Source organism: Panthera uncia, chromosome B4, assembly GCF_023721935.1.
Source record: "Panthera uncia isolate 11264 chromosome B4, Puncia_PCG_1.0, whole genome shotgun sequence".
Classification (NCBI taxonomy): Eukaryota; Metazoa; Chordata; class Mammalia; order Carnivora; family Felidae; genus Panthera; species Panthera uncia.
Window position 1 is genome coordinate 13,847,764 of NC_064809.1, and position 13,168 is coordinate 13,860,931.

Below are 13,168 nucleotides of genomic sequence, written 5' to 3' on the forward strand. Positions count from 1 at the left end.
GCGCCCACGAGCCCCGCTCCCGCCCGCGCCGCGACGCCCCCCTGCCTCCGCCCGCGCGCCCTCGAGCCTCCCCGAGGGCCGCGAGCGAAACCTTTGGCCCCGGGACAGCCCCAGCACCCCACGTTCCCCGCTGCTTTGAAGAAGAAGAAGAAGAAGAAGAAAAAAAAAAAAAAAACACCTGTTTTTCCGAGGCTGAGGCCTTCGCACCTGTTAACGGACGGTCCGAGGGTGGCATCTGGGTCTCGGGGCGTGGCCTGACTCAGTTTCCTCGGTATAACGCCACTACTCAGGTCCCGGTCCACGTATGTTCCCCAAGGTGGACTTGACGCCCAGTGTTAAAAGTCAGCGGAAACAGAATCTGTACGCCTGTATGAATTGAAGTAGGCCCTCTGTGCCGCAGTGTTGACGGACGAAGGGCTCCAGGTAGAATGGTGCTGGGCTAGTTTTAGAAGCTTAGGGTCGGGAGGGAATTTACATTTCCGTGTATTGAGGGCGTGGGTGGGTAGTTTTGTTACTTTTGTTTTGTCTTCGGGATACATGATCTAAGGGGTAGTGTTATCCCCATTTACAGATGAGAAAATAGAGGCTAAGGAGGGTTAAGGAAATTTGTCCAAAGTGCACAGCTGGTCAGTGGCAGAGCCAAGGCTGAGAGTCTGGCCCGAAAAATAGTCTGGCCCGAAGGCTAAAAGCTCTTCACAAAATCTTCAGGCTTCCTTTAATCCTAGTTACACCCCTCCACCCCCACCCCAATTTCCCTTCTTCCCTCTATATGCCTTCCTCCACACACCCCACATGTCCCCCCTGACTGTCCGCCCCATCTCCCACCCAGCACTGCAGTGACCCTGGGGCCTCTGTGTGGCACCCAGGCTCTAAGGAAATCCACAGCAGTCTCACTGTCTGCCCAGTGCTGCCTCCAGAACACCAGGCCAGAGGAGGGTTATTTCTGTGATTTTATTAATTGGGCATTAAAGCATGGCAGGCAGTGTACCAAAAAGAGAATGAAGGATGGCATTTGCCCAGTTGGCTTATGATAGACAAATCACTGTGAGACACAATAAAAACCAGGAGGTGGAGGAGCCCATATGGGTTTTATTGTCACCCTCAGGACCAATGCTACAATTAGTGCAAATTGTGCACCTGCACAGGGTGGCAGGTAGTCAGGGAGGCAGAAGGAAAACCTACAATTAAGGACTGCCTGATCCCTCCGCCTTCTGACTTGCAGCGTCAAAGCCTTAGGGTTGTTCCAGGGTCCTAACCCTCAGAGCCAGAGGAGAGAAGCGAATGCAATGACAGTTCAGCTCAGCCCTCAATCCCAGCTTAGTCACCAGCCTACGGGAGCACAGGGTCCAGGCTAGCTAGGTGGCTGGATGGAGGATGGCTTCGTGAAGCACGGCAGTCTTGAAGTTTGCAAGTCACTTTCTTGGGTAGGGGGCTGCTTCTAAGCATTAAGCCCCATCTTAGAGTTGAAACTTCCCAGTTCAAATATCCTAAGGATATATCTTGGTCAGGGATGTTGGGGATGTTGGCTCTAAGAGACAGGACCAGCCTGAGCAAAAAAGAAACAAACAAAGCACATTAACCAGGTGGATTGTTAGACCACCTGGGACTCCAAAAAAATTCTCGGAAGCTGAAGTCTCATGAAAGAATAAAGGAAGCTATTATTTTGGGGGGTTCCTAATATATCCCACTCTCACTCGTAACAACTTACTTGGATAGCATTAGGATTCCCAAATTATAGATGAACAAACTGAAACTCAGTGACAAGTAATTTGCCCAAACTATCCAGCTCTAAATGACAGCAAACTCAAATTCCCTATAAGAATGTTACCTCCAAGAGTAAGTTTCATGCAAACGATTCAAGTTGCCTCTTCTCTTGCTGTGTCCAAAACCTAGGTCCAAAAACCTAGTCTAATCCCAGTTATTTCTGCACCTGGTTAATAACACCCAGTGAATAATATGATGCTACTGTCAGTCTCCTGGTTGGGTAATGTACTTTAGTTACATGTTACAATAGGGTTGCTGGGGGGAGTTGGGTGCAGGTTGTAACTGGACCTCTCTGTAGTATTTTTATATTTTCTTGTGAGTTATAATTATCCCCAAATAAAAAGTTAAAAAAAAAAACCTGTTCTGTACCATTTAATTTTTAAGCTTTATTGTTCCCTTAAAACACTGGTGATCCTAGTATAGAGTAGAACCTTTAAGAGTGGGAGAAGTCTTAGTGAACACTAAATGGTTAGTCAAATCAAATTTGGGTCACGTTCACCACTGTAGATGCCCGGGTATAATGGTTGTTATTATTGTGTAACAAAATTTCTGTGGATGACATAGCACTTTAGAGGAAGTTTATGTACCTTTATAGCAATGCTGAGGCTTGCATAAATAGTTTTAGAAATACCACCCCCAATCCATTTTGTGAAACACAAAGAAGTCAAATATTTTTGCACGGTGCACCCTGCAAGCCTGTCTCAAACCCAAGAAGAGACCTGGGCCCCCCAAGAACATTCCCCTATTAGGTGGATGTTTTCGGTTACTGGGGTAGGAGGCTAAGAAGCACAAATTCTGCTAAGTCACCTAAATAAGCATGCTTACATATCCTCTGCCCAGAATTATGTAAGAGTTAAATAATCATGCTTTTTCTCTACTGGAATAGAAGAATATAGTTCACCTTTTCTCATTTTCCAATAATCAGATTCCCATTTCATAACTGTGGGGGGAAAATCACTGCTTGAGAGGGAGTGTTTATAGGACAATGGAAATTAGAAGTGCTCTTTCCTTCTAGAACTTTTCCTGTTGCTCTTATTAAAATCGCACATTGTTTGACTGAAGATGAATTATGACTGTACTTATTTGAAATTGCTTCGAAGTTGCCTGACTGCAGCATTTGATTTCAATTTTCCAGTCCTCTGCCAAAAGCAGTGATGCTATATACAGAACTTTTCCTGTCTGAATTTTCCAGAGACCTTGATTTCAGAGGCTCTGTGTCAAGGTTTCTCAGCCCAGGATGATTTGTTCTATTGAAATTTTTCCTGATGTTGGTGCCCATGCGGTGGAATTTGAATTGTCTGAGTTTGCTTCACCCTACCTTCTCTTTCTCCCCTGGGCCCCATACATCCGCCCGGAGGAAGAAGCCGCATAGGAACCACACGCTGATCATGCGGTGTGTGCAGACCAGGAAGGGTGCCACGGACATTCCTACTTCTGTTTGCTGATGCTTGTATTAAAGTTGGATAAAATGTAGCCATTGGTGGAAGCTGCAAGCGCTTGGCATTTTTTTCAGAGCCCGTCGGCCATTCATTTGAAAAAGAAAAAGGCGAAAAAATTACTGAGAAGGAATCGATAGGTTCCACTTAACCCCAGCGCTCCTACTTTGCCCTCTTATTTATTTATTTATTTATTTATTTATTTATTTATTTATTTATTTATTTATTTTGAGATCGAGAGAGTGTGCAAACAGGGAAAGGGCAGAGAAAGAGGGAGGGAGACAGAGAATCCTAAGCAGGCTCCAAAACATCAGCACAGAGCCCGATGGGGGGGGGGGCTCAAACCCACAAACTGTGAGATCATGATGTGAACCAAAACCGAGTCTGACAGACGCTTAACTGACTGAGCCACTCAGGTGCCCCAAAAATCTAGTTCTTTTTTGTTAAGTTTATTATTTGGAGGGGGGGGGAGAGAGAGAGAGGGAGAGCTCCAGTGAGGGAGGAGCAGAGAGAGGGAGGGAGAGAGAGAGCATCCCAAGAAGGCTCTGCACTTTCAGTGAGAAGCTTGAACTCAGGAAACTTGGAAGTCACGAGCTGAGCCACAGTTGGATGCTTAACTGACTGAGCCACCCAGGTGCCCCCTACTTTGCCCTTTTTGGGGGGCTTAGCACCCATATATTAATCCATGTGACTTTCCAGCAAGATTTTTCTTTCACACGTCCTTTCTTTCCCCCTACAATCTCTTTCCTCTCAGCCAGGCTCTCAGCCAGCAGAGGTATCTTATTAAAGGACTAATCCAGCGAGTGCATGTCTGGTGAGAAGTTTGCAAAAGTATGTTAGCCTACGCGAGCGAATCCCTGGGAGTGTTCATTTCAGAGCCCCTGTAGCACTGTTCCACTTTGCATGCCCCGTTGTGATTAAAGGAGTCCAGGTCATATCAATAGGTCTCGGCTGTTGGAAGGAATATTCAGAGGCTTTTGCTAGAGGAGTATTTATTTCCAAGAGTAAAGGAGTAGACAGAGAGAAGTTCTCAACACAGGCAGATGCAGTTCTCCGCGTGATGATTAATTTTCCATGTCAGCTTGACTGGGCTGAGGGATGCGCAGATAGTATGAGCTAGACTGATGCCATCTGGGACAAATCTGCCATGAGGACCGTCCTGTGACCCGAAACTTTCTTGAGCCACGATTCTCAATTTTGTTTGAGCACACAGTGATGTCCTTGCTCTGCCCTGGAGATATGACAATGAGACATACCTATTCTTTAAAAAAAAAATTTTTGTTTGTTTTTCATTTTAGAGAGAGAGAGAGAGCACGAGCAGAGGGCAGAGGGAGAAAGAGAGAGAATCTCAAGCAGGCTCCAGGCTCAGCATGGAGCCTGATGCGGGGCTTGATCCCATGAACCACAAGATCGTGACCTGAGCTGAGATCAGGAGCCAGATGCTCAACTGACTGAGCCACCCAGGCGCCCCAAGGCATGTCTGTTCCGAAAAATCCTCTTAGGCAGTTTCCCAGGAGGTCCCCCAGCCTTTAGGGCTATAAAAGCAGATCTTACCAGGCAGGTGGTGTTGCCAAGATCTACTCACTTGTAGCTGCCAGAGACACGCTTGTCTGTAAGTCCCCCTGATAAGCCATTTCTTGTTAAACTGGACTTTTTGGCCTTTTTCTTTGGTCCTGTGGCTCCTTCAGGGTTTGGAGATCCTTCTCCATCTAGTTCCTTTTCAGGGAACACTGAGAAACATCTGTGGGTGCGTCTGTGAAGGCGTCTCCTAAGAGATTAGCACCATTGAACTGGTGAACGGAATAAAGCAGATGACCTTTCCCAATGTGGGCAGGCATCACCATATCCTCTGATGACTGGAATAGAACAAAATAGTAGAGGAAGGGTGAATTTGCTCTCTCTGAGCTGGAACATCCATCATCTTCTGACCTCAGACATCAGTGCTCCCAATTCCTGGGCCTGTAGGTTTGGGCCTCACCAGCTTTCCTGGGTAATCAGCTTGTAGACGGCAGATCATGGAAACTTCCCATCCATAACTGTGTGAGCCAGTCCCTCATAAGAAATCTCTCTATATCCACACTTACCCTGTTGGTTCTATTTCTTGGAGAACACTAGTACTCTTGGGAACTATGGGTCTTCTACTGATTTGGAAATAAGAAATAAATTTAAAATTTTCATAACCATTCTCCTTTTGTTTTTTTCTGAACATAGGTTAGAGGCTCCATTAGTAAGGGCTCAAGTGCAGAAAAAGAAATCTCTGTTTTACAAATAAGACTAGAAATTTATAGCAGGATGAGGGGCTAGGCTGGGTAAGACTCGCTATCTTTGCAGCGGTGAGGAAGGTCCAAGGGAAGTTGCCTCCAGTCCTAGCATTGAGGGTTTGATTGGACAGAACCTCACAGAGGACGAGTGGCACCCAGTGGACTCTTATGTGTAGAAAAAATTCTATGTTTGATGTTCCTTCAGAGCACCAGCTTGGTCATGTTACCTCCTCAAAGATCCGTCTGACCACATTATCCAAAGTATCCCTCTTCTCTCAAGTTATTGCCAACCATTTTATCGTGTCCCTAATGCCTATCACTATTTAACGTGATCTTTTTTTTTTAATGTTTATTTATTTTTGAGAGAGACAGAGACAGAATGTGAGTGGGTTAGGGGCAGAGAGACAGGGAGACACAGAAGCCGAAGCAGGCTTCAGGCTCTGAGCTGTCAGCACAGAGCCTGATGCGGGGCTTGAACTCATGAGCCGTGAGATCATGACCTAAGCCGAAGTCGGACACTCAACCAACTGAGCCACCCAGGCACCCCCCCCCCCTTTTTTTAACGTGATCTTTATATTAATGTAGTTATTCAGCTATCTGACTGTTACCATCCTCTTACTAAAATATAAGCTCCATGAGAACAGGGCTATTATCTAGCTTCCTGCCATATTCCCGGCATTTAGGAAAAATGTTTGGCACAAAGTAGATTCATTGGATTGATTAATGAATTAGCAAGTATTTGTTGAATCTTTGCCATGAGCCAAAAGTTTAAGAAGGCAACTCAAGGCCCTCTCCAGTCTTACCCCCTCTCACTTTTCTGAACGTCCCTCTCATGACTATTCTTTAGAGATCCCACTTCATATTTCAGACCCTAAACTGAACTTGAGCCTTCCTGTTGCGGGACATTTGCCCATCTTGTTCACACATCTTGAGTGCTCTCTGGCAAGTAAGTTTCACTCCAATCATTAGCTACTTTGTGGAGTTATTGTAATTACATGTTACCAGATGTGGGAAACAACGGCCTTATACATACAAGTTACAGCATGTATAATAAAGCGAGCTGGGTCTGCGTTGCCCAAAATGCATGCAGTCTGTCTACAACAGCCAAAACTGTACCAACTGGCAGGGCTATCTGGGAATATTTGTGGAAACTTTTGACCTCTGAGAGTACGTTATTCTTGAGTTGTGACACCAGCATTTAGGATAAAGTTTTATGCGTGCAATAATTCTCCAGAATCTCCTCCTCAAAAGAGGGCATCCTCAGTCACTTAGACTCAAAACAGAACACCTCAAAATCTGTGATATATTTTCCACAGCAATATCTTTTCTTCCCAAGGTACCAGTTCTTTGAAGGAACCTCCTTGTCTACATCTTACTGGCTCCCTCAAGATCCCAACATAGCCTTGCTCAGTTGACTTTAAACAATGCCATTGACCCACCTACTGGAAGGTGTACATAGATTCGATTGAGGGGAAATAATTCAGAAGATGTAAGTTGTTACATGGAATACTAGATTTGGGTGCACATATGATTCAAAAATTATTCTTTCACCTACTTCTAAAGAAAGGTGTTATACAACAGGGACACATTGTCTAAATAAAAGTATTTTCTTTTCAAATATATATTTTTTGAGTCATCGCCTTGCAAGACTTAGGCATTGTCCCCCACCCCCTCCATCTGCTCAGCCCCTCCTCCCCCAAATCTGCCCTTACCTGGGGGGAGGGTGTTAGCAGATCTATGAGTAGTGATCCTGGGCGTATTCCCCTGAGAAGAATGATGCGTCCTGGAAAGGGATGATGGAAAGCGGGAGCCTAGAGAGATTTAATCAGCAGGCAGGAGTCCTTGAAAGCAGAAAGGGATGGGGAACAAGTTACACAGGAGAGGCCCAGACCCTCACTCTGGACACACTGACATTTGACTCCTGGGAACCCCGGAGGGAAAGCATCCGACAGTAGCATAAAGATTCCCAAGCTTACAAAAGCATCAAACAGAGAAAAAAAAAATCCACAACCTAGAGTCTTTCCCTTCGATGGCTCTGAAATCCATGCCTCACTAAATATTTGCTTCATCAGCCACAAGCCCTGTCGGGGAGCACTTCAGTATCTTCCCCTGCATAATAACGCCTCTACAAGTCCAAATTGTGGAAAGAGCCTAAATGTCCATCAACTGATGAATGGATAAAGAAGTTGTGGTTTATATATACAATGGAATACTATTTGGCAATGAGAAATAATGAAATCTGGCCTTTTGTAGCAACGTGGATGGAACTGGAGAGTGTTATGCTAAGTGAAATAAGTCATACGGAGAAAGATACCATATGTTTTCACTCTTATGTGGATCCTGAGAAACTTAACAGAAGACCATGGGGGAGGGGAAGGGGAAAAAAAGTTAGAGAGGGAGGGAGGCAAACCATGAGAGACTCTTAAAAACTGAGAATAAACTGAAGGCTGATGGGGGGGTGGGAGGGAGGGGAAAGGGGGTGATGGGCAATGAGGAGGGCACCTGTTGGGATGGGCACTGGGTGTTATATGGAAACCAATTTGACAATGAATTTCATATTTAAAAAAAAAAAGCCTCTACAAGTGCCTGCAGATAGTATAGTGGGGAAGTGTCTGAGTGCTGACTCCAGGCTCATGGGGCTTGGCCAGCTGCGTGGCCTTTGGTGAGTGAGCTCGTCATCCCTTGCCTTAGTTTGCTTGTCTGTAAAATGGGGGTGAAAATAGCCCCACCTCTCCTAGGCTGTGGATCCAAGGAGATATGGGACAGAGACAGAGCCTGGCTCGCATTAGCAGCTGTCTGGACGTGTGGTGGCCTTTACTCCGCTGCAGAAGCAGGCTGATTCTGAAGATCACAAGGTTCTTGGCCAGAGCTGGCTGGCTTCCCTTCACACCCACCCTGTGAGGTGCTGTTGGGTCTCTCTCGGCTACTACGGGTTCTGACTCTTCAGATGAAATGGAGATAGTTTTAACTGCTGTGCCTCCCATGACAGTCACGCAGGTGCCCCAGCATCTTGGTTGCAATCCCTTCTGCTGGACTGAGGACGCTGTAAGACTCATGGATGCCAGGAACAAAGGGAGCTGATGCCTCGTCCACCGAGACCAAGGTCTCCTTGAGGAAGGTGGAAATCAGAAGTCCCTGGGCCTGTCTTATATCGGTAGAGTCCCAGGTAAGGATAAGGGACAGTAGCAAGGGGGCTGAACACCTGCCGAGAAAGTCAGGACAGAGACAGACACTCGCCCCACAATCTGGAGTCTTTAATGTTAACTTACATACCAGTTCACAGTTTTAAAAATAACTAAGTTGTCAAAATATGATGGTTATCTCCTTCGTAACAAGGCCACAAAGCGTGGAACATAATCTGGAACTGGTTCTTTTATAAATATCATTGCACAATGTGTTTTGCAAATTAACACTAGGATCCAAGGGAGAGAATAGAGCATTTATTGCATTTTCTCAGTGTCCTGGAAACTAGATGAAGTCCAGGCAAGTACTCAGAGCTGACAGAATCTTGAATGTGATGCCTACAGTGTATCTAACTGGGAACTTCAAAGTCATTTCTATCAATTTTTGTCCCCAAACACTCACACCCACACACCACATAAAATGACAGTCCAGCTTTTTAAAAGCCTTCAAAAGATTTGAAAGCCTGGGAGAGGTGGTGATCCTGGACCCATGAAGGGTTAAACAGGTTTTTGACTGAAGCCACTCAGCAGAGATATAAGTTGTCAGGAGAATGCCGGATTTGGGTGCACAAGGACCAGAAATAATACCGGCAGGTGAGAAGTTATGTATGAGTTACAAAGGAAAACCTGGCTGTGCCCACCCAGCGGAGTGGGTGGGAGATACCTTAACTGGGTGAGTTGAATTTCAAATCTGCCTCAGAAGTTCTAGAACACAGCTGCATGTGGTGGAGCCAACTATTCGACTTCTGTCTCACAGAGGCGGCTGCACATGTGACTTGGGCATAGAGCACATTCACGGTTTTGCCTGTGTGAGGCATCTGGTCTCCATTTGGTAACGGATGGAGCCAATACTTTCCTAAAGGACCCGCCCTTCCTCTCCTTTCAGTCCAGGTGAGTCAGGGCTGGCCTCAAGGGTGGGCATGTGATCCAGGCCTGGCCAGTCAGCATGGAAGCTTCCCTTGCCAGCCACACTTCAGAGCTGTGAGCGTGATCCCGTCAGTCAAAGACCCAATTCCAGAATTTTTAAAATATTTGAAACTCGAGAGAGAGAGAGAGAGAGGAGAGAGAGAGAGAGAGAGGAGAGAGAGAGAGAGAGGAGAGAGAGAGAGAGAGAGAGAGATGGGCTTTTCCAACTGGAATTAATGAGCAGAAGGGATAAAAGCAAGCAACCTCTGGCAGCCATCTTGCCACCATGAGGTAAGAACCCAAGAATGGATCCAAAACAGCAAAGCAGAACTAAGACATGGAGACAGCGAGATGCCCTCCTGAATCCAGCCAGGATGTGAAGCTAGCCTCCCTGGGACCTTCATATGTTAAGTGAATAAACTTTTCTTTTTCCTTTAGCCATCTTGAAGTGGGCTTTCTGTACTTATAATCAAAAGAATTTGACCGATGCAGATGGAGATCAGAGATAGCGGGTGCCCACAGTTTGCTGGTTCCAAATGCTGCCTGCAGGATAAAGTGGCATTTACCTAACCTCCCAACGCCCACTGACTGTGGTTGTTTTCACAGTGAAGAAAAACTTCCCGGAAGACTAGATTCTTTCAGGAAGATACTTCGGGGGTATTTCCTAGGTGGATAAACATAGGGGAGACATAAAGCAGCGAGACCAGAAACTCTGGACATGCCGGCCAATCACTTCCTTCAATCTTACTTCATAACAAGCAAAGACGGTCCCCAAAACCACGATAGTCCTTCATGCATTATTAGATCCTAAATTCTTAAAAAAAAATTAGAAAAAAAAATTTTTTTTACATTTATTTACTTTTGAGAGACAGAGAGAGACAGTGTGAGCAGGGGAAGGACAGAGAGAGAGGGAGACACAGAATCAGAAGCAGGCTCCAGGCTCTGAGCTGTCAGCACAGAGCCCAATGAGGGGCTCGAACCCATGAACCGTGAGATCATGACCTGAGTCGAAGTCGGACGCTTAACCGAATGAGCCACCCAGGTGCCCCTAAATCCTAAATTCTTACTGTTTTGAAACTTAACCTGCCTGCTATCATTTGCTCTTTTTGTCACACCTGCATATGCATCACAGACACGGACAGTGACAGATCTGTCTTTTCACTTCCATAGGGGGAACTGAAATGTCTTTCACACCCAAGTATTCATAATCCACCACACCTGTCAGTGCCTTCTGGGTAACTGAAAGGTAGTAGTAGTCTTTTTTTTGTGAATGAGTCACGAGAGCCAGATCTTATTTGGTAAATAGAGTTCAGCCATTGTCAAAAACAAAGTTTTCAAATATGAATGGTCTCCTGGCCAATAAAAACAGAAATCACCATAGAGGAGTTAATTAAACGTAATAAACAGTTCAGGCGGAACAGGAAGCTGCTGTTTTTCCTGTCTCCAAAGCTTCTACTGCAGGGGAAGGAAGAGCTAATCAGGAACATGAGACAAATGGGAGACTCATAGCGAGGACTGCGTGTTTGGCATCGGAGAAAAGCAAAGTCACAAATGTAATCCCCGGTGGGGCTCCAGCCCATGCATGGGGGGAGGGGCAGGGGATTCGAAACTGTGCTCATCAGTTATGCACAGAGTTGATCACGTACATTGGTGAAGTTTATGGCTAGCTGGGATTTGTAGGTAGGGGCACCAAAACACTTTTTGGTGACAATACATGCCAGAAAGTTTTGAAGACTAAAAAAAAGTGGAGAAGGAGGTCATGAGGAGGGAGTAAGGGCTGAGCAGAGGGAGAGAAGGAGAAGGTGGAGGGAGAACTGGGAAGAAAGGTCTTCCTCCTCCTGAATGGGAATTGAAGATAACTCATCAAGAAACCAAAAAGAAAATGGATGCCGCTCCAAAGACTTTAACAGTACTTTTTAATTTTTTAAAAATGTTTATTTATTTTTGAGAGAGAGAGAGAGAGAGAGAGAGCGCAAGCGGGGGAGGGGTAGAGAGAGGGAGACAGAATCCGAAGTTGAGCTGTCAGCACAGAGCCTGATATGGGGCTTGAACTCAAGAACTGTGAGATCATGACCTGATCCAAAGTTGGACACAAAAGACTGAGCCACCCAGGCACCCCAACACTACTTTTAAGTACCTTAAAAAAACTTGGTATGAAGTGGAGGGTTTCTGCATGATTTTACAAAGACCCAAGGTCCTTCTCCCCAATAGAGACTCTCCCAAAGTTAATGATGGATGAGACAAGCATGACAGAGGGAACCACCCTTGCCACGGCTCTCTAGAATTCCACGCACCACAGAATGTTTGAAATGTGGCTCGATACTCGATGCGAGGAGGCTGAGATTTGAAAATGGATGGTTTTCTGCTTTCCTGGAGCACAGGCCTGGGCCTCTCCCCCACAACCTGAAGATAGCTGCTCACATCTGCTCGGTTCCTCCCCCACTGAGCGCACCATCTGTCCCTGGGAAAGACAAGGGAGTCCTCGTGGCTGAGTTTCTGTCGCAGACAGAGCCCCACAACACACACCAGGGTCCAGCTTGGGACGAGTCAACCCTAGAAAAACTCCTCATGCTCCATTGGTCAATGTTAAAAGTAGGGTTAAGTTCAGGATGAGGGCCAAAAACAAAATTTTTCCTATAATTTTGTCTTGTCTCTAAAGTTAACCTTTTGTGCTGAGGTCCTGCAAGCTGAAGGGGTGTGTGTGTGTGTGGGGGGCAATTATAAAGAGAAAGGGGCTGGAGGAAAATCTGCAGAGGAAAAAAGGACAGAATGAGATTTTAATTTCATTTCATACACTTTAATCCGTGATACTTTTTTTTTTTTTTTATTGCTGTGCCAGATATGCAGAAAGATGCAGGTCAGCTGGAGAGAATCTATAGGAACTGGGACCATTTAAGAGGAAAAAAGAACATCCAGTTTTCTATGGCTGGATAACAAGGAGCTAAATTTAGGCACAGGAATAAAGATGATACATACGGAGTTATGTTAACATAATGAAAACAATGTAGGAAGGAGAATGTTTAGGCACGTTTTCAAGATTGCAGTAATTCAAACAATCAAGTAAATAAAATCGAGACAAGAAATGTAAGTTTACACTTCCCCTAACCAGGACACCTGGGTGGCTCAGTCAGTTAAGCATCTGACTTTGGCTCAGGTCATGATCTCATGGTTTGTGGGTTCGAGCCCCCTGTCAGGCTCTGTGCTGACAGCTCAGAAGCTGGAGCCTGTTTTGGATTCTGTGTCTCCCTCTCTCTCCGTTCCTCCCCCACTCATGCTCTGTCTCTGTCTCTCAAAAATAAATAAACATTAAAAAAAAAATTAAACCTCCCCTAACCAAATCAAAATAGTAACCAAAGCTCAACCAGTTAGCACATTGGGAATTATTTTCCAAAAAAGTAATCACAACAGTTAGGATTTTCTACAACTGCAAGAATTTCTCCCTTCTTGGGAGAACTGGAGACAGAGACTGCATGACTTTTACATGACTTTTGCCAAGTTACTTTCTCTTTCAGACTCCATTTTCTCGTTTCTGAAAAATGGGATGCTAATAACTACTTAACAGGATTGTTGAAGTGCTGATGTGTGATTGTATGAAAACAAAGCACTTTGCAACCCGAAA